The sequence below is a fragment of the Peromyscus eremicus genome, chromosome 13 (genome assembly GCF_949786415.1).
Source record: "Peromyscus eremicus chromosome 13, PerEre_H2_v1, whole genome shotgun sequence".
Lineage (NCBI taxonomy): Eukaryota > Metazoa > Chordata > Mammalia > Rodentia > Cricetidae > Peromyscus > Peromyscus eremicus.
The window spans coordinates 35,285,959-35,307,661 of record NC_081429.1 but is presented as its reverse complement, the minus strand read 5'-3'; positions in this window follow the sequence as shown (position 1 = coordinate 35,307,661).

Sequence of the window (21,703 nt, the reverse complement as noted above, 5' to 3'; positions counted from 1 at the left end):
GCAGTTAAATAATTCATTTTATTTAGTATTTTAAAATGTTTTTATTAATTCTTGGTGAATTCTATACACTGTGTTTTGATAATATTTATCCAACTCCTCCCTTAACTCTTCTTAGAGAAGACACAACCACACTATCCCCAACTTCAGATACTTTTTTTTTTTTAATTCAGTAACTCATCAACTCCATTTTGTGGTATCTATATCCTCCTGTGGGTGGGAACATCCACCAGATCATGGCTGACCAAACAGGACCAACACCCTTAAAGAAAACAATATGTTCAAAAAATGTAATTTTATTTTGTAAATGAGTATCCAATTACTTTCATGTGCCTACAAGTTTATATTCTCCTCAAAGTGAATGTTCTCCAGCAAACTCACAAGATTCACATTCCTTAAAGCATGGATTTGTCCTGATTGATCTTGCCTGGAAAATCAATTATTTAGAACTCAGAGCTATCTGCATAGTAGGAAATCTACTAAAGTGCACAGTGTTGTTTTTTGAAAGAAGAAATCAGAAAGTAAGCTAGTCTTTATATCAAATGACTGAAGGTAAGGGTGCATATAAGCAAACATAATTGAAATTAAAAAATTATTTGAAATATGCTGGTACCACAGAGCAAACATGTATACAGGTTTCTCGAGCATCATTTTTATTATGTAAAGTATTTCAATCATATATTCCTCATTATAAGTAACCAGTTGAGATCTACTTTCAAGATTCTTTCCTCTCATCCATCAGTACTCATTTGGTCTGAAATCTTGACCATGATTGCTACATTATTCTGGTGGCCACCTGTAAACTTAGTGTATATCAAAGGACTTCTTTCTAACTCAAAGTGTAGTATAGAATGTCCTAGGTGCTTGTGACAAAATTGGAATCTTCTGGTCCTTGGTCTTTGGAAAGAGAATCTGCATTTTAGCAAAATTTCCAGTTATTTAATATGTAGATCTGTTGTTGGTTGTTTTTTACTCTTGGGCTCTTTGGGGGGCCTGCCACCCAGCTTTAAAATAAACACACAAAGGCTTATTCTTTCTTATGAATGCCCGGCCTTAGCTTGGCTTATTTCTTGTCAGTTTTTCTTAACTTAAATAATCCCATCTACCTTTCATCTCCAGACTTTTACCATACTCTATTTCTGTATATCTTTTCTTTCCTTCTTATTCTGCGTCTGGCTGTGTGGCTGTGTGGCTGGCCCCTTCTTTTCTCGCTCCTCGCTCCTTTTAAATTTCTCCTCCTATTTATTCTCTCTGCCTGACAGCCCTGCCTGTCCTTTCTCCTGCCTACCTATTGGCTTTATTAGACCAATCAGGTGTTTTAGACAGGCAAAGTAACACAGCTTCACAGACTTAAACAACTGCAACATAAAAGAATGCAACACATCTTTGCATCATTAAACAAATGTTCTACAGCATAAACAAATGTGACACATTTTCAACTAATATTCCATAATATAGATCTTCCTTTTGGAATACAATGTAACATTTCACCCAGGACACAATATTAGTTTGAATTCTTTGAGAACACTTCCCGATTTCTTTTGGATTTTTGAACTGCTTTTTCTTCTACCCAGTTTCAACAGGAAGGAGGAGGCCTCTTGGTATCATTCTTTCAAAAGATTCTGTCCTCACAGGCAAATTCAATGGAAGATGTGTGTCATGTCTAGCAGTTGACTGGTGAAGATTTTTATGGCCTCATACTATGGCCTGCTGTGCACACACATCTTCTCCTTTTCTCTCTAAGTTGGCAAGATAACTTTCAAAAGTTGGCATTTTCAGTCCCCAGTGAGAGCTGGTATGAGTTCAAGATTGGGAGATAGTTTGACATATAATTCATCCCCCAACACGCATCTCAGTCTCCTCCAAGCTGCCATGCCACATTGCTTATTCTTCTATCAATAGTGCTCATTTCATTTTGTCTTTTATTATATTTATTGTGTTCTCTCCTCCCTCCGACTGGCCACAAACAAATCCATATTTATTTCCCCTCCCCACCACATAAATGAGGTCTTACATATTTCACTACATAATGAATTCACATGTTAGAAAACCACTATCTACAAATCTGCAGATTGCCAATCTCTCTCTTTACAATTAGATTTGTTGTCATGGAGACATCAATGATGATGACTATAGGTTATAAATGGGAACTGAACAATGAGTCTTGCTTATCCACCAGTAGAATGCTAAGGTTCTATTGCCACAACCCTACTTACAGCAGATGGACTGTAACACTCTAAAATTTGATCTAGTAGCATTCATTAAAATGTGGAAATGAACCAGATGGCAAAGAATGTGCCAGGGTGAGTGAGCTTAGAGGTGGCAGAACAGCATTTCTCTTTTCAAATGTTACGACCTTTCAAAGACTGTTCCTCATGTCTTGCTTTACTGTTTTACCTCACACACAAATGACGACAGGGCAGGGCAGCCTTCTGGGCTCTAATTCTGGCTCTGTCACTCAGTAGCCCTCAAACAGTTGTGTATCTTAAATCCACTTTGGAAAAATCCTTTAAAAATAGTGATGGAGTCATACAGCACTTCTGATACATAGGTGATACACACATGTTTGATATCATCATCATAGTCTTTTAATCCAAAGAATAATCCCAGTGTGATAGCATGTGTCTGTAATCTTAGTACTCAAGAGGCTGAAACAGAAGGATCTCTAGTTGGAGGCTAGCCTAGATGCTACAGTGAGACAGATCTTATCTCTCTCTTTGTCTCTCAAAACTGACTTTATCTCTCTTTTATTCTTTCTCAGGAAAGAATAAGGGGGCTAGAGAGATGGCTTAATGTCCTCTGCTCCTCCAGAGGACAGGTTTGATTCTCGGCACCCATATGGTGCCTCACAACCATACGTAACTTCTGTTCCAGCAGATCTGATGCCCGGTTCTGGCTTCCACGGGCACTGTATGCACACGGTGTATAGACATACATACATAAAACAGCTATACTTGTAAAATAAGGGAGGGAAAAAGGAATTAAACACAAGATGCTCCTATTCAGTAAGTTCCTGCATATTTGCATGCTCATACTATGTCTTTCTAAAACATTGACAAATAATCCCCATTAATCAGACAAAACTTTGGCTCACGAAATGACTGAGTACTGCTCCCTATAGAGCTGAAGTTGTTTCATGTGGCTGTGAGTTCCTGTGGGCTTTATGTTGGCTTGTGTTTTTGTTCTTGAGGATCATCTGTCAGTCCATAGGCTGGGCAGACTGTAATATGACTCCCGATCTTTGATAAAATAAATGTGTGTGTCTGTGTGTAAGTCTCTGAGTTTATTACACTGCGGTAGAAAACTGCTGAGGGAGAGTAACTGGCATGTAAGGAGGGCTCGTGTGTAACGGTGGCCCCACAGACTAAGACCTTTGCTAGTTCAATCTGAAATTTCACCTTTCTTTTGTGACTGCTGGGGAATTGTGCAGGGGACTTGAAGGAGTTAATTCAAACTATTTCTAAGCCCACTTCCTGCTCTATCTTACAATAAGGAATCACTTTGGGGATTGTGTTGAAGCTAAACTAGTTTTGTTTTGGTTTTTCAAATCAGATCACTTTTCAGTCCTCCTGCATTTTAATCAATGGAAATTGCTTTTTTCAATAGTTCCAGATATTCAAAAGATCCACGCAGATACTATGGAGAACACTTACAACCATCCTGACATACACACATGCATGAATGCGTGCACACACCCACAATTTTCATTATTAAAATGCAGTATTAATGTAGTACATTTGTTTTCATTAGTTAATATTGGTCACTTTTATTAATGACTTATTAAGTGTCCATTACTACTTGTCATACATAAATTTCTCTGCCCTAAAACTCCTTCTATATTCTCTACTTACTCATTTGTCCTTGTTAACAGACCTAAGCAACTACTATTTTTTGTCTTCACAGTATTACCTTTTCCAAAATACCATAAGTTGGCATGATATGTATTTGCCTCCAGACTGGTATCATCTACTTAATGATATGCCTTTAAGGTTTCTATTTTTTATTCCATGGCTTAATAAATTTCAATTTTTATTTCTATTCCTGAATAATATTCCACCGTTATTCAGCACAAATGACTTATCTGTTCACCTGTTGAAAAACATCTTGGATGCCTTCTGCTTGGGCAATTATTTTAGAGAAGATGCTGTCGTCATTCATGTGCAGGTTTCTGTGTGAATGTGAAATTTTAATCTCATTGAGTAACCACCAGGCAACTTGGTTGCTAAATGAGATGGTCAAAAAATATTTAGTTTTATAAGACGTCCTGAACTGTTTGTACCACCACAGACACTGACTGAGCATGCCTGTTGCTCTGCATCCTTGCTAGGCAGCATTTGATGCCTAGATATTCTATTAGGGGTGGAGTCTTAGTATTCTATTGCTGTGAAGAGACACCATGACCAGGGCAACTCTTATAAAAGAAGGCATTTAATTGGGGCTTACATACAGTTTCAGAGGTTCAGTCCGTTATCCTCATGCTGGGGAGCATGGCGGCACACAGACAGCTGAGAGTTCTACATCCAGATCGAAAGGCAGCAGGAAAAGAGAGAGCCTCTGGGCCTGGCTTGGGCTTCTGAAACCCTAAAGCACATTACAAGTGAAAACACTCCCTCCACCAAGGCCTCACCTCCTAATCTCTCTTAAATAGAGCCACTCCCTTATGACCAAGCATTCAATGTTTGAGCCTATGGGGGCCATTCCTGTTCAAACCACCACATGGGTGGTACCTCATTGGCATTCTCACTTTTCTTTCTCTGGTAATTATGTCATGGATATCTTTATAAGAGCCAAACTGCTATGTGTATATCTTCAGATCGTGTGCCAATATTTATATTTCTTATTGTTGTTAAGAGTTCCTTTGCTATTTTTTTTTAATCAGGTGTATCTTTTGCAAATTGTCTCCCTCTGGTTTGTAGCTTGTCTTTTCATTCTCTAGATAATGTGTTTTGTAGAGCAGACATTTAAACTTTGGTTAAGAAGTGATTTGTATCCCCAAGTCCTAACCCTTTAATAGTGGAAGCTCTTGGCCTTGACTCAGGGAGAAGAATGCTATTGTGTGGATTTCCTTACTTGTTTCCATTGGCTAGTTCCACAAAGCTGGGTTGTACTTCTATGTACAAGGAAGAACAAAAGGTTTTGCTGAAGCTGACTGTTGAAGCTCAGCATGACAATAAACCCCCCATGGGTGGAAATATGTGACAACTCATTTTGTGCGCCCTGCAGGGTGTCCCTCAGTCATTCAGCTGTTCTATGATCATAGGAAGTGAACTGATGGATCATTTCATTTGTGTTTCTAGGTTTGAATCATGTGGTTCCCAAAGAATTAAGGAACCCATCAGAGTCTTAAAAAAAAAAAAAAAAAAAAAAAAAAAAAAGAACTAAAATTACAAAGAAATTGTAGCACCAGGATGTAGCCATTGGTAGAGTTGGATTTTAAGGGGTTTGTAGTTGATTTTTAAATAAAATTCTCAGTTGGTTCCTGTTCATCACTTGCCCCCATCATAACTTATTTCAACAGCAAAGCTGTTCTTCATGATTTGGCTCTAACTTCCCTTCCCAGCATCACCGACTCCATTTCTGCTGTCCTCTCACATTTATTTGATGATACTCAAAGTTCTCAGGGTTGCTTTGTATCATTATATTCATTGCTTGAAATGCCCTCCCCTACAACCTTTTCTTTATTGGAAATTCCCGATTATCCTTCAGTGACCACTTGAGACTACAGTAGATGCTCATGCACAGACCTTAACCTGAAATCTGTTGCAGCTCCAGTGACTTTCCTGGTGGTTGTTGACTCATTGATCCATTTTCTTAGAGAGGAAGACGCTGAATAGAAGGCGCTGCCCTGCCCCCCCCCCCCCATTTTCACTTTTGCCTCTCTAGCATCTTGTATGATGCTTGGCATCTTGTATGATGCTTGGCTCTTAGCAAATGCATGTTAGAATGTTACAAAGAGTTGAATTGTCTCCTGGAATCCATACCTATTGCTGGGGAAAACATCTGGTTATGCTACTGACTCAGGAAGCCTTCATGAATGCCAATCACAGCAGAAACAAAATCCTTTCCAATGATTTCTGCTTTTTGTATAATTGGAGAAAAGAGGATGGATTGTTTTTCTCTCCCTGCCAGTTGTTCAACAGATGCTGGTCAGGTTGCATATGGATGCCAAGTTACATGCAAGGCATACCAGTCGTTTAATGTTGGATAATCTTAAAAGCAAAAGAAGAAACTGCCAATGATGACCTTTCTCTAGGGACCTTTACATTTCTTGGTGACATGTTGCTATGCAATAAAAATAAATAAATAAATCTTCTTTGGGAAAAAGTAACTAGGGGAGAAGATTCTTTCTTGATGGATCCTTTCATTTCTAATAAACATTCTTCTAAGCACAACTTTAACCATATGCTCTGCAGAAACTGTGGCGATATGCGTGACTCCAATCCTGACTCTCACAGTATAGTGCTCAGCTCATATAGATATTAGCTAACTCAATGGATATTTATTGAGTTATGCAATCCATGTTTTTATTGATCCCATAGGTACGTAGTAATGTACATTGACACATATACTTATGGACTTGGTAGCTCGTTATTGAGTCAACAAAGATGTAAATAGACGGGCTATAACTTTAGGGGAGTTCTACATTAGTTTTAAATCAGTGGAGTAGAGTTATTGTAATGGTTAATATGAACGCTAAACTTGACAGAATCTAGAATCATTTGGGAGATGGGCCTCTGGACATGCCTGCCTGTGAGAGTATCTTGATTGTGTTAATTGAGGTGGGAAGACCTCCCCACTGTGAGTAGTATCATTCCCTAGGCTGAGGATCCTGGAAAGAGAGAGCTAAGCACTAGCATACATGCATTCATTGCTCTCTTCTGATTATGGATTGATGATTTAATATGATCAGTTGCTTCATGCTACTACTACTGTGACTCTCTCCCTTTGTTGTTAGTTAGAGTATTTTATCACAGGAAAAGAAACTAAAATATCCATGTTTAGATCCCCTATCCATCCAAGGCTTCTTGCAGTGCCCAGATGGTTGGATGAAGAATAAGTTGACTAGCTTTGATTATCCAGCTATGTATTGCTGATTAGCTTTCATCTCTGATAATGAGGGTTTGTCATCAAGGGCCAGTGAATGGGTTGACTCATTCATGGACCCTGTGTTGTTTCCTATCTTGTTACTGTCTAGTTTATGAATAATTCAGAAGATTGGTACATGGTTACTATCTCTAGATATATGCCATTCAGTAACATGAAAAATAAAAGAAGTTATGACAAGGAGTCAAAAGTCACCAGAGAAGCGAGCTGGATAGGAAGAAGGAAAAATAGTGTGAGTGAACGCTCCTAACCCTCCTCTTGTCAGTCTGATCCAAGTTCATTCCTGACCCTTTTCTGCCCTGGCATGTCCTCATGTACTTACCTGCTCATTCGTTGCACAAACATGCATGGATCACAGTTACGTCATAGTACACAGCTTACTAGACACCAGGGAGTGACAGTGAGCTGAACTACGATTTTCCTGGTGGCCAGTAAAAAGCTCTATTGACAAATGTAAAAAATCATAGCTGTGCTAAGAGAGGAAACTGAAAGGGTCAAGTTGACACATTTATCTCTGATCTTCAGTGTCTTGTATGCTCTACACTGCCTAGTAAGTCCATAAAGGGTCTTAGGGACTTGTTAAAGAAAGGTTTAGCCGCAGCACCGAAGTGTTTCATTTGATCTGCACTGTGCCTGTCCAACTGTGTCCTTTGAAGGTTTATTCAGTGGCCTGGTTGTAAATTAATAGCTCTTTAATTTTTCTTTAAGAGTGTTTAATCCTGAGGACATAACGTTCAGGCTAATCAAAGTCATTTAAGTTTGGTCAGTGTTGAGACCATACACTGGGTGAAGAGTACAAGGTCTCCAATTTGAAGTGGATATCTGTTATGTCTGGGACTTTTAAATAGTCAAAGCTACCCTGTCACTCACTGTAGCAGAAGTCATTTGTGATGGCATCTTACAAATATAGATGGATAATATCACCTTAAGAATTAGTAGTCTCTGAACACATCATGAGTGGGTAGGGGAGAAGTGACAGGACCTTTTAATAAGTCATAGCAAAGACACGTGGATGGCTACTCCTTTTGCCATTATAAGTTACAAAGAAACGTGTTCTGAATATTTCTCGAGAGTAGCACACCTAGTCTACTTTAACCATTTTCCACCTCAGAGACAACTATTTTCAACTTTGCTGGATGATTTATTTGTGTCCCTAAACTATTGAATTTATATTTTTAATTTTAATCCTTTTTATATTAATTTCTTGCTTTGGAAAACTAGTGAAAAAGTAGCTTTTTCTGACTGATTCCACTAGGCATATACTAATCATCATCTCCCTACATCATTCATTTTTCTCTCCTTTTCCCTCTTTCCACATAAAGAGGGGGTTTACTTAACTGATAGATCGAGAGGTTGAGGCGTCTAAGAGTACAGCTCCAGCATCTGGTGATGCCTTCTTGCCACATGAAGTTGTACTTTTCTTAGACCAATATGCAAATTTACATATTTATGATGAAATAAATGATGTTTGGAAGAGAGTTTCGTAGCAAATTATAGCTGTTATTGTAAAGCGTTTCTTGTAGACAGTCATCTTGCTTTTTCGGTGTTAGTTTTCTATGTATGGGTAAGGCATTTAACCTCCTTATAGTTGTTGATTAACTCGTACAGAATTCAGTCTCATCAAGTGTTCTTTTTTTGCTTTTCCCTTTTGCTTTTAGAGATATTTATTTTATTTTAAGTGTGTGAGTATTTTGCATGCATGTAAGTATGTGCACCATGTATGCACCGGGAGCTTGTGGAGGTCAGATGAGGACATTGGATCCTATTGAACTAGAGTTACAGGTAAGTGTGAGCCACCATGTGAGTGCTGGGAGCTGAACTTGGGTCCTCTCTGAGAGCAGCCAGTGCTCCCTAACCTGAGTGAATGCTCCAGTCCCCCAATTGCTCCTTGAAGATTTTTGTCTTGAAACTTTCTGGAATGCTTCCATGTGAGCAAGAGACTCTTTAATTTGACTCAAAACTATCAGACTAAGATATCACTTGTTATGCCAATGAATTAAATGTGTCTTTCTTGTGGTAGATATTTTCTTCTCGATTTCACATCAGGCTAGTGCAAATAGATAAGCAGCTTAATGTGACGAAAGTTGTCTTTTGTAGCATAAAGTTCACTTTGTGTCTGGATGACTCTCAGCCACTCTGGAAGACAGTGTTTCTGGAACAGCATCCCAGGTGACTTGGATAGTGGCATTACCACATTGATGTGCATGCATTTCATAGTGCAGAAGCTGGGAGAAGATCATGGAGAGTGATGCATTTACTTTGATTTACTACATTCTCAAAGGAGATAAGCTGTATCAATTTGATCCCACAATCATAAAAGCAGATGCAACGATGCATGTGTGGAAAGAGAGGATGAAGGAAAGGATTACCTGGATAGAGTAGTGTTACTACACACCTGATTTAGATGTGCTGTGGTAATTGGTTTTGTGGGGCAACCTTGGAGCACCTCAGCTATGGCTTGTGCTGGTCTGAGGGCTGCTAGCATCTCAAGGGCACATACTTCTGGAACCCACCCAGTGTTCATAATGTACAGCCCTGGAAGGGCAGGAAAATTGCTCTTGTAGAGGATCTTTGACTAATATTTGGTAGGCACTAAAGGGTCATTGCTTTGTGATTTCTTTCCATGGATGGATATCCTGCAAAATCCTCCACCCTTCCCTGGATTTGCTTTGCACCACTGGTGTTTTCTAGGTTTTAATTTTAATTATTTAAAGGTTTTCTTTTTAATTTTTATTATTTAATTAAATAACTTTTATGTGCTTGAGTATTTCGTTTGTATGTTTGTATGTGTTCTATATGCATGTCTGGTTCCTGTGGATAGTTATGAGCCATTATGTGGGTGATGGGAACTGAACCCGGGTCCTCCACAAGAGCAGCAAGTGCTCTTAACCACTGAGCCATCTCTCCAGTTCCTGGATAACACTTCTTTGAAGTATATCATGTGTATTCTGGGCTACTATGGGCTAAAACACCTTGCCATCCATTTCCTTGGCTTTTTGCCTTGCTGCATTGGAGAACGTGTATGAGGTAAGACAGGAAAGGGACAGGGGAAGGTAATTCTTTTGTGATGTTGGTGCATGAAACTATCATTATTTTGCTCTAACAATTGATGTGAGTTTGGCTTTTAAGGGAATTCAGGGTTCGTTGCCCTCTGCCCCAAATCCTGAAAGCATTGACTTTCTGTTCTCTAGCTGTCAAGAAGTAAAAAAAAAGCTATTTCTGACTTTCCTTGGTGAGAAACCTTTTTGGGTCATCTCTTTACCTCCAGATGAAATGCGTGAGTCTGTATTTTGGTAGGTCTCTGCTGCACTGGCATGCAATCTTGTTGACTTTTGTTTCTTTGAAAGACAGAAAGCATATTGATTCAATTCTTTTGGTATGGTATCTAATATAGTTCAGGTGTAGTAAGATGTTTTAAAAGATTTTTTCAGTCTTTTAATTAGCATATGAAATAATGGGTTGCATTTTAATATTTTATATACATACATATTTCCATTTCTAACTTTTATATTCACTAAGTCTTGTGTTCTTCATATGCATTTGCCCCATGAATTCCATTGTTCTTATTACAGGTTCTCACTTAGTCACAGTCTACTGTGTCTTGCTCTAGGGAACTTCTGTGTTTACTTCCCTGCAGAATGGGAGACAGCAACTATTTTGCTCAGAGTAATGGAGGGGTTTGAGCCTTTTCTCACTTTACCAGCTCTTCATCAATATTTCTTTCTAAAGAGCTTGTTTTATCAGTATCTGAGGTTTGGCTCAATTCTTTAGTGAAAATGTGCTTAGTTCCCAGTTTTTACCCCTCCTGGCTGTGAAAGTTTGTGGCTTTGAAAGTTTGTACTGATTTCACCATTGGTTCATCAGCTTTGGAGCATGTGGAAGGTTGCCATGATCTCTTTAGCCTCAGTAGTTTGGCTGTTATAATCTGGATGAATCTTGTAAGGGATGTCCTGTGCATCCTGCCTACCCAACCCATGTGTCACTTGTACCCTCCAGGTTAAGACAAACAAAGATGTCTCTAGATATCTCCAATATCTCCAGGTGAACAAAATTGTCCTATAGTCACAACTGTATTATGTTATATTGTAGGAATCAGGAAAAGAAAAGCCAAACACTTTATGTTATGGGTCACATAGTAATTGTGTCATCATTATGTAACGTATTGTCTGTGCTGTGAATATTCAGTTCTGCTGTTGAATCATGTACACAAATGAGCAGGGCTGTATTCCAATAAAACTTTATTTACAAGAACAGGCAGCAGACAGAATTTTGTTCAGATCGCGGTTGTAGTTTGCCCATCCCCAGGATTTAGAGATCAGAGATTTGGGAGAGGGTTGAGCACAAGTCTTTAACTGGCTGTAGGAGCTCAGTGAAATTTAACTGCCAACAACAATCTCTACTCTGTGACATTGCAGTCCTAGGGTATCTTAAATATAAGACCCTAACACCTTTTCTGGACTTTGCCAAGGTTCACAAGGTAGTGTTACTGCCATTCAGAAGGCATGTTTCAGGGAATGAGAAATGGATAATGGTCATCATTTTATGCGTTTGATTCGCTCAGTATTTGGCACAGTGTCTTTGCTGATTGGATATTTGATAAGCTATTACTCAATGCATTTTGTTATGCTCAATGCAACTTTATCTCATGTTGGTATCAGCATCAAGCACAATTTTAAGGTATTTTAAGAAGAAACACGTTTTGATAAGACATTTAAGAACAATCTTTGCTTCCAACGTTGACAGGAGCTTTTCTGCCTGTTAATATCTAGATCCAGTAGTATCACATCTCTGTAAGACATGCTTTGTACTTTTCCACAGCTTCCAAAAGGGCTGAAATTGCATATACGCTATTAGACGCACCAAAAAAAATAATGACATAATTTGTAGCATTAGAATAGACTATCTTTTAGCATATTCAAACAAAATCATATCTCCTTATTGTTACTACAGAAATTACAAAACCTGACCTTTCTTTTAGGGTCTAGCAATCAACTGCAAGTGTTTGTGCGATTTTTTCCTTAGTAAAATGAATTCTAGGACTCTAAATCTTGAGAATAATTGTTTTTTTTTTTTGAGGCAAATTTAACACTTTGCTTACTAGAGACAAACTGAATGAGTAAAACAAAACAAAACAAAACAAAAAAACCTACTAGATGCCGGTCAAGATCTAACAGATGTTGAGATTCCAAGACAATCTCTGTATGTTTGGTGTTTTGGATTTAGTTTATTATTTTTAATAATGTGTGTGTGTGTGTGTGTGTGTGTGTGTGTGTGTGTGTGTGTAGGTATGTGCATGTAAGTGCAGGTGCCAGCCGAGGCCGGAGGCATTGGCTGTCCTGGAACTGGATTCACAGATAGCTATGAGCCACCTGACGTGGATGCTGGCACCAGAACTCAGGTCCAAAGCAGCACATACTCTTGAACTCAGTCATTGATTTAGCCCTGCATATTAGTTTTTGTATGTTACTTTATGTCCAGTGGAGATGTCTGTATGAAGAACAGAACACTGCCAAGTCTTACAAGTGAAGAGTGGATTTACCTGGAAATACTTTCAAGAGGGAACGTGCCAGTTTTGAGGAATGTTAAGGAAGCTTTAGGCTTGTTTGGGGACAAAGCAAACAACGAAAAGATTTGATGCTCCAAATAGTTCTAATATTTGTAATTTCCTCAAGGTGGAAGAAACTTTTGATATTGGCCATTCTGTTCATGACTCTCTTGAGTTCTGTAGAAGAATGAGAGAATAGAGAAGACTGGGTAGGAGAAACAAGAGAGCTGAGAGGCAACCTCAGAGCAGAGCAACCACTGCTGTATAAGGAAGATCAAGATCCGGGTTAGTGTGGAGGTGAAAGCAAGCAGCGGTCAAAACACCAATCATCCAAACGCATGTATTACTCATTACATGGTATAACTTATAAAGAAAAGATATTTTAATTAAAAGATAGCTACGTCACTTCCCCTCTCCTCCCTCCAAGCCTTCTCATGTCCCCCTACCCACTCTCTCTCAAATTAATGACCTCTCATTCTTTAATTACTTTTGTTACACACACACACACACACACACACACACACACACACACACACACACACACAGAGAGAGAGATATGTGGAGATCGTTTAGTATTGCTTAGATGTATATATTTTAGGGCTGACCACTGATATTGGAAAATCAGTTAGGTGGCTCATTTCTGGGGAGGACTAATTCTCGTCTCTCAGCAGTTATTAATTGCTTGTGGCTTTTTACCTAGCATTGGGGCATAAGGAGATTCCCCCATCCACTTTGTCGTACCAATAGGTATCGCCGTTTGGGTCTTGGTTAGGCAGCCATGTTGTTGAGATTTCATGGGTATGACTTCCTTGTAATATTTAGAAAACATAATCTCCTAGCACTATTCTGGTTCTTTGTAGTCTTCCCCCGATCTTGTATATTATGTTCCCTGAACCTTAAGTAAGGGGTTTTGTTGTAGATGTATCAGTTAGCACCCCACAGATGTTTAATGCATTTTCAACAGTTGTTACGATCTGCAATGGTCCCCAACTTCTTCAAAAAGAAGCTTCTTTGATGTGGAGTGAGAGCTGTAGGTACAGGATAAATAGTTAGAATAGTTAGGTATTGTTCTGATTTAGGAAAATGGCAGTAGTAAGTTCTCCTCTAATATTCATGACTTTACTATCCCTGGGTAGTTGACTAGGTTTATAGTACCAGGCATGACTCCCTCCATGTTGAGAGGGCCTAACATACAATCAAAGAGCTACAATGTAAATGCCACTGTTGTACCTTTAGGGATATCTTACTGTGCTGGTCACTGTTGTTCATAGGCATTATAGCTGGATAAGACTGCCAACTGCTTCCCTCTATTGGCAGCTTGTATGACACCTTCCAAGACTGTGAAAGCTAGTTCTCATAGTGGAGGCTTCCAGGTCAGTTCCAGCTCAGTCCTTCATGTCCTGTGTGTGAAGTGTGTGGTATAGTCAGCAATAGGGACTACCTTCAACTTCTGAAGAGAAAGGAAATTTGTTTCTTCAAGTCCTGGTGGCTAGAAGAACAAGTTCAAAGTATTACATCTATTAAGACCTTCATGCTTCATCATGCCATGGTAGAGAGCAGAGAGTAAATGAGAATCTCCTCCTCCCTCCTTCCCTCCTTTTTACTTCTGTCTCTTCCCTTCTTTTCCTTTTACTTAATTTTTCTTCAGTAGCAATATTCCCCTGATCATCTTTGGGGGGGGGGGGGGGGTTAGGGGCTGGAGTTGGCAATATGGCTCTGATAGATCAGAAACTATTTTCTTTTGTGTTCCAAAGAGATTGCAAAGGATATTTTCATCTCATAGCACCATCAAGCATTTTTTGTATGTGTGTGTGTGTGTGTGTGTGTGTAGCCTAAGACTCTATTCTATGCAGTAGAATGATTGCTTTTGCTTGGAATGTGTTAACAGACATGTCCTGGTCAAAAGATGGACCAGTAGACACAATTATGCACCGCTGGGATATACCTAGAGCTCTCCCTCCACCCTAGGGCTGTGAGTTAATCATAGCTAATGGACTCTTTAAGGATTTTCCTTCAAGGGAAGCTGCCTCTTATGAGTGTTTTCTGAGGGTAGCCTGTGCCCCTAGTCAGTGCAGGAGTACCATGTTCTGGCTTTTTTCCCCCAAAATAAGACAACTCTAGTTCCAGAAGTCTCTGTTGCAGCTGAACAGAAAAAGACGAGCTCTTTCTTAATGTGGTTTGTTGTTCCTCATTCTGCACAGGTGTTATTCCTAAGAGCGCTTACTAGTAAACACACGGTATGCAGGTTTCAGGTTTTCACAATATTTTTTCCTGTTGAATTGACCTATGGGGAGTTAACAATGGAAGTTGTCTTAAGTAGACTCAAACGTGGGATTTGGGCACCCACAGCAAGAGCAATGCATTTGCAAGGTTTAGTGAAATTATGAATCATAGGAATTATGGTATTTACCAGTGGGTTGAGACCCCTTTGGGGGGGGTTGAACTATAGTTTCAAAGGGAACATCTAAAACCATTGGAAAACACGGATATTTACATTATGATTCATACCTGTAGCAAAATTACAGTTATGAAGTAGCAGTGAAAACAATTTTATGGTTGGGGGGGGTCACCACAACATGAGGAACTGTATTAATGGGTTGCAGCATTAGGAAGGTTGAGCACCACTGGTATATACTATTATTAGGGCCCCTCATACATTGAAGGATAGCAAAAGGCGAAATATGATTAATCAGAAATGGCCATTTGATAAGATTTTGTTTTAGATTGGACTCCCATGATATGGGTCAGTCTGTGTCTTAGTAGGAATAGGCTGATAATTTGGATGTATCTGGCTTGCCTTTCCCACAGGTCTTTAGCTAGCACTAGTCAGTGCTGGGAAGTTTAGTCTACACTATTGTATTAGATCCTTGGAGCAACTTTACAGTGAAAAGGATAGGTTAGTAGCCACATGGCAATAGATTTTATTGCTCTTGTTATAAACCTTGAAACCTGGTAACCTGGTCTGGTAAAAGAATGAATATTTAAAGGCCAAAATGAGGTACTAGAGGAGAGCTAATATCCTGCATGCAAGAGGTCTCTTCCATGTTGCAATATTCACACACACACACACACACACACACACACACACATCCACACACACATCAGTGACTGCTTTTATATAATCTATGTCCCACAGGTGATGAATGCTTAAGTCACAGCTAGTGATTCTTGGGAGAAATTTTTAGTTGCATAAAGCTAGGATTTATGTTGATGAACTTTCCTCACTGGAATCCTCAAAGCAGAAAGATTGAGAGCCTTGTGGCAGAAGAAGAGCTGACGAGTAGGGAGAGTCCCTACACAGGTAGGAATAGTTGACCCTGACCACCCAGAAAGGCAAAATGACTTTTACACAATGAAGTCAAGCAAGGATATTTGCTTGGCTCCAGCTGACTCACTCGGGCGAGTCTTGGCACACCCTTACCAATCTTGATGTACTTAGACAGAAGCCTGGATGTGCGCCTGTTATGCCATTAACCAGGATCTCGATCCTTCTGAGGGAGAAAGGTATGGTTATGCTATTAGGTAAGTTGTCAGGTTCAAAGCAGGGTGAGAGGAGGTGGCAGAATGGGCAGCAAAGGAGGCAGGGGAGTGCCAGTTACAGCTTAAGATTTAGCCTTCGTGGAAAATAAAAGGACCAGATGAGAAGAATGCTATGCTGTGGCATGCAGATAACTCTTGAGGACCAGAGACTCGAGCTGCCGGTAGCGGCTCACTGCTTCATCTCTCTGTAGAAAAATCTTCCGCTTGAGGGAACTTGCTTTGTTCTAGCTCCTAGCTGCTCCATGATGGCAGTCCAGGTCTATCAAGTGGTCCACGTGAGAGCACAGAGTCCTGGATCTTGCCCTGGGTGGAGCACTCTTCCTGCTCCAGAACTCATTACAGGATTGGCTGAAGTCTCTCCTGCAGATCGTTCACAGATTCTAGCATTTCCTGTTACCTGGCCCTGGAGTGATCTCATTCAGTCTTATTGTCCAGTCTGTTGCCTAGGGAACCCAGGCTAAGATGGCTACTAAAAAGAACTTTTACATATTTGAAGGATCCCTATCCTTAAGTGAGTGTGAGTGACTAATATTATCCAGTTACAACTAAAGGGAAATCTGAAATGAAATGAAACATAGTTCCAAATACCATTAAGGTGATATGCTAGTCTCACTAAAAGCCCTTTATTGGATCACAAATAAAAGAGAATGTAACTCTAACATAATATTTTATTAATTCTTTGAAAATTTCATACAATGTGTTTTGATTATATCTACCCTCTACTTCCGCTGACGCCTCCCAGATCCACCCCCACCTCCCTACCCTTCTCAACTTCATGTCCTCTTTATTTTTAATAACCTGTAATTATTAAGACTGGAAAACCTTTTCTCTTTCTAAAAGAATAAAAGCTGGCTATTAAATGATATTGGACTAGAAGAACATAAAAATGAGCCTGCCTGGGTCAGTCACATGTCCCAGTTTGACCAACAGGGTAGTTTATGAACCTGGGAACGCATTACAGAGAAAGGAGTACCAGGGGGGATGTTGGTGGTAGATTATGTATTCCCAGGGTACTCAGGAATTGAACAGCACCCTTGCCACAAGCCCCAGATGTCCTTATTGAAGTGATCATCTACCCAGTGCTCCCACCATTTGGTGCCAGCTCATCCCTCTGCCTACTCAGGTCACCTGGGTAGGTACACACACAGCCTTGTCCAAATCTAGTCTCTTCTGGGTCTTTGAAGATGGAGTGCGTGTCGTGAGGCAATGAGTCACAGGACAGTCAGATCATCATCTGTAAGGATCTAAAGGGGACCATCATGCCAGTGGTAACTATTCTCCAGAGATGCAGCTTAGTCTACCTTATTTCCTGCTTGCTTTCTATGCCTAATACTTATGCTTTCATCATTTATCTGTCATTTCAAAGGTCTTCTAATAAATAGGGAAGTTAAATTAAAAAATTATGTGTATGTAGGTATTGCCTGCATTTATGTCCGTGCACCAGACATTAATGTACCTTGTATGCTAGGAGGTCAGAAAAAGACATCAGAGCCCCTGGGACTGGAGCCACAGGTGGATGCTGAAAAATGACTAGGTTCCTCTGGAAGAGCAGCCAGTGCGCTTAACTGCTGAGCCATCTCTCCAGCCCCAAATATATATATTTTTATTTTAAGATGATCAGAGGTGGTTTTGTTGCTCATGGCTATTTATATGTACTCGTTCAATTACCTAGCAGCCTGACATTCCCTGAGAAGGTGAGCTAGCCAGCATGAGAACAGAGCCTTCCTCATGACCCTGCCCCTGTCTCCTGCTACAGCTAGAGCCCTGCAGTTTGTAAGAGAAGAAAGAAAATACCAAGCAGAGCACCTGGGTGTTTGGTTATTGGTGTGACCTAGGTTAGAGAGAGATGTGCAGTCAGAAGTGATGGTTACCAGTGCTCACACGTGTGGATTTTCAAGGGTTTAGACACAAAGATAGGAAATAGACTTTGCGTATATTGACAATGGAGTCTAGAAGAACATGAGGACCCAGCCTCATTCCCAAGTACCAAGGCTCTCAGGTGGCTGAGGAGATTGGGCCCAATTGCCATGGAGCCTTGAGCATGTTCTAGATGTTGAATCTTCTCTGATGACAGCTTGTTTGTCTCTTTCTCCTAAAGGAGTGCGAAATGTGCAGACATGCTTTTGGCTCATGATTTTGTAATTGTTTGCAAGCTGACTGAATGGTAATTCACTGTATCTTATTTTGTGTTTGGAGATGCCCTGGCGTCGTTCAAACCTTTTCTACAGTTTTCTTCCCTTGTTACCTATTCCCAGCAATATGTCAAGCCTGCGTTTTTTCTCACTCTGAAGGCCACTGGAAGAGTCTGTTTCCTCACGAGGCCTGTGAGGATGGAGAGTGGGCGGCATGTGCGGAGAAACATGTTCCAGAATGCATTTCACCCACACAAATGGGATGGAAAGAAAAGCTCTCTACTCCACAAGCTGCTCGCACAGCCCTGATTTTATTCTTCCCGCCTCCTTACTGCAAGTTTCACAACTGAGAAAACAGGGCATCGTGTGGATCAGGCAGAGGGTCAGGCTATTTTAAACTCACTTGCTAGCATATGGCCCAGGGACTCCAGAGAGGAACGCTGTCAAAGGACTTTCTTTCTTCTTCAGTTTTGATATTTAACAGCCATCCTAAGTAAACGGGCGATAAGGAGAGTCAACTTCATATAGGTGACTTCCACTCACAGGTTCTTTCGTGTGAGTTCTAGTGTTCCAGTGAGGGCAGTATTTGTCTTTTTGAATATCAAAAGGAACAATGAACTCAGAGTCTCCACCAGGATTATTGTTAGAAATTGATGGAAGGAAGATTTCTCTGGCTTCTTGAAATACTCATTCTGATGATTTACACTCTGGGGTCACGGGGGTCTTTTAGGTTTATAATAATTCAGTTTTGATGTTGCTGTAATTAATATATACGTTTGATTGGCCCAAAGGTGAACAGGAACCTTACACAGGGGGAGACATTGTGGAACCTGGTCTCTGTCAGCTGTGCAAGGAAGTCTGACTCCCTAGTAAAGTCAGTTCTAGAATCAGTGCAGGGTAATCACAACCAGAGAAACAGCAATGGGTGAAAGGGGAGGGGGGAGACAGAGAGAGAGACAGAGACAAGAGACACAGAGAGAAACAGTATAGAATAATCACAACCAGAGAAACATTAATGGGTGAGAAGAGGGAGAGAGAGACAGTGAGAGGGCAGAGAGAGAGAGAGACAGAGAGACCGAGAGAGACAGAGACAGAGAGAGACAGAGACAGAGAGACAGAGACAGAGAGAGGGACAGAGAAAATCAGTACAGAATAATCACAACCAGAGAAACATCAATGGGAATGAAAGGGGGCAGAGGGAGACAGAGAGAGAGGCAGAGAGACAGAGACAGATGGAGACAGAAAGAGAGAGAGAGAGACAGACAGACACAGAAACACAGAGAGAATCAGTGCAGGATAATCACAACCAGGGAAACATCAATGGGGATGAGGCAGGGAGAGACAGAGAGAGGCAGAGACAGAGACAGAAAGACAGAGAGAGAGAGAGAGAGAGAGAGAGAGAGAGAGAGAGAGAGAGAGAGAGAGAGAGAGAGAAATACACACAGAGAATCAATGCAGGAAAATCACAACCAGAGAAAAAGCAGTAGGTGATGGGGAGGGGGAGACAATGGGGAAGGAGGGGAGCCTGAGTGAGAAAAGTGAGGAGAGAGGAGAGCAAGAGGGAGAGAGAGCATTAGCTTTTGGTCTCCTGTTCATGAATTCCATTAGTCCCTGGAGGTGGGATGATCTGGGTGGACACACCAAAAGCATTTATACATGACGTACTGCAAAACCCAACTTATAACGGCACAGGCAGACATGCTAGGTCTGATAGAGCTTCAGCTGCAATTCCCCAACTTCTTTACATTCCCAGGTAGTTTTTCAGGTACGCACCTCAAGATTCCTGATGACTAATTTTTATATCTTCTTTAATTAAGCAACAGTATCATATGTTTGTAGTGCTAATAGCTTCATTCTGTGAAAAGCTGAGACTGAGACACCACACACACACACACACATACACACACACACACCACACACACACACACACACACACACACACACACACACACACACCCCGCTCCGGGAAGCATGACTTGAAAAGAACCCAAGACTTTCTGCTGAGGCCTGGTTCCTTCTTCCTGTCTTTCCCTCTTACTTCCATGTTGGAACTTTTTCTTTGGGTCAAGACACTATCTTTGTTATTACCAGCCTCTATTAGAAAAACAAAAGCAAATTCTCTCTGAAGGGATTGCCATTATTCCAACTGAACCTGTCCTTAAATGCTGAGTAGGGACTTCCTTTCAGAGTTGACACAAACCAGTTCTACAGGTAAAGCCGCCAGTGGGTGGGTAAGAGTCATTTTGTCGATGCTCCTGGGAGGTCAGACACTGGTCAGAGAGGTGTTGGTGTGGGGAGGGGCAGAAGGGAGCAGTTAACACTGAAGGCATGTCTCAGGCAATGTATTCTGCAGCCATATAGGTCTACAGGAGGACGTGAATGGCAGAGAGAGAAACAGATATTCCTGTGACAGTTACTGTGAAGAAACCAAGATGGCGGCACATAGGACAGGCCGTGTGTGCCAGGATTTTACCCAGGACTGGCTTGTTAGGTCCGAGTGCTGAATGGAACTGATGGACATTTGTGAACCAATGTCTTTGAAGCCCTTTTGCCCTAGTGTCACCTGGGTGAAAATCAGTGAGAAGAAACTCAAAATGCCGAAGGAGGGGGGGATGGCATGCAGATAGGCAACCAGGATTTTTGACCCACAGATTGATTAGATTTTTGGCTAGGACCCTCCGTTTGAATCCTGTTTTAACATCCGACCATCTTTATTCCTTCAGAACAGTTATCAAATTTGTTTCCCTGTGTCTGCCTTTATTGACTACAAATGTCCTCAAATGTCAAGACCATGGAAAATGGCAACAGACTATCAATTCCTCATGTTAACAAGCACCACATTTCTTCCAAAATATCAGGAAAAAATGGGGGGTGGAGTGGGGAGAATCACCACACAGATGATTTAAATCATTCAGTTTATGAAGATACGGAGAAGCAGACTTTGGTTAGGGAGCTAGCTGCTTGGAATTGAATTTAATTTAAAGATGGACAGTTTTCCTATAGGGTAGGCATTCTGTCTTCCTGAAGCCAGAATAGATTCCATCCAGATGCCTCATGTTTTTGCCCTGAGCGCAAACATTACATGGGAACTGAGCTGAAAGAGCCCGAACAAAGCAACCTTGTAAATTCTAAATTTGGGCGATTGCATCATCCAAGTCCTAAACATATTAAGAGTCCAATCCAGCTTTTATTTTTATTGAGCATTTGTAACTAATTCCCACTGATCAAAGACAATTTAGTCTCTCTCTCTCTCTTTCTCTCTCTCCCCACCCCCACCAACCTCTTGTTTTTCTTTTTGGCAAATAAATCGTATTCTGGAAGGATGACATGGGAATCACTCCTCTTTCCAGCGGCCATACAAATCTGCTCTTGCAAAGGAACACGG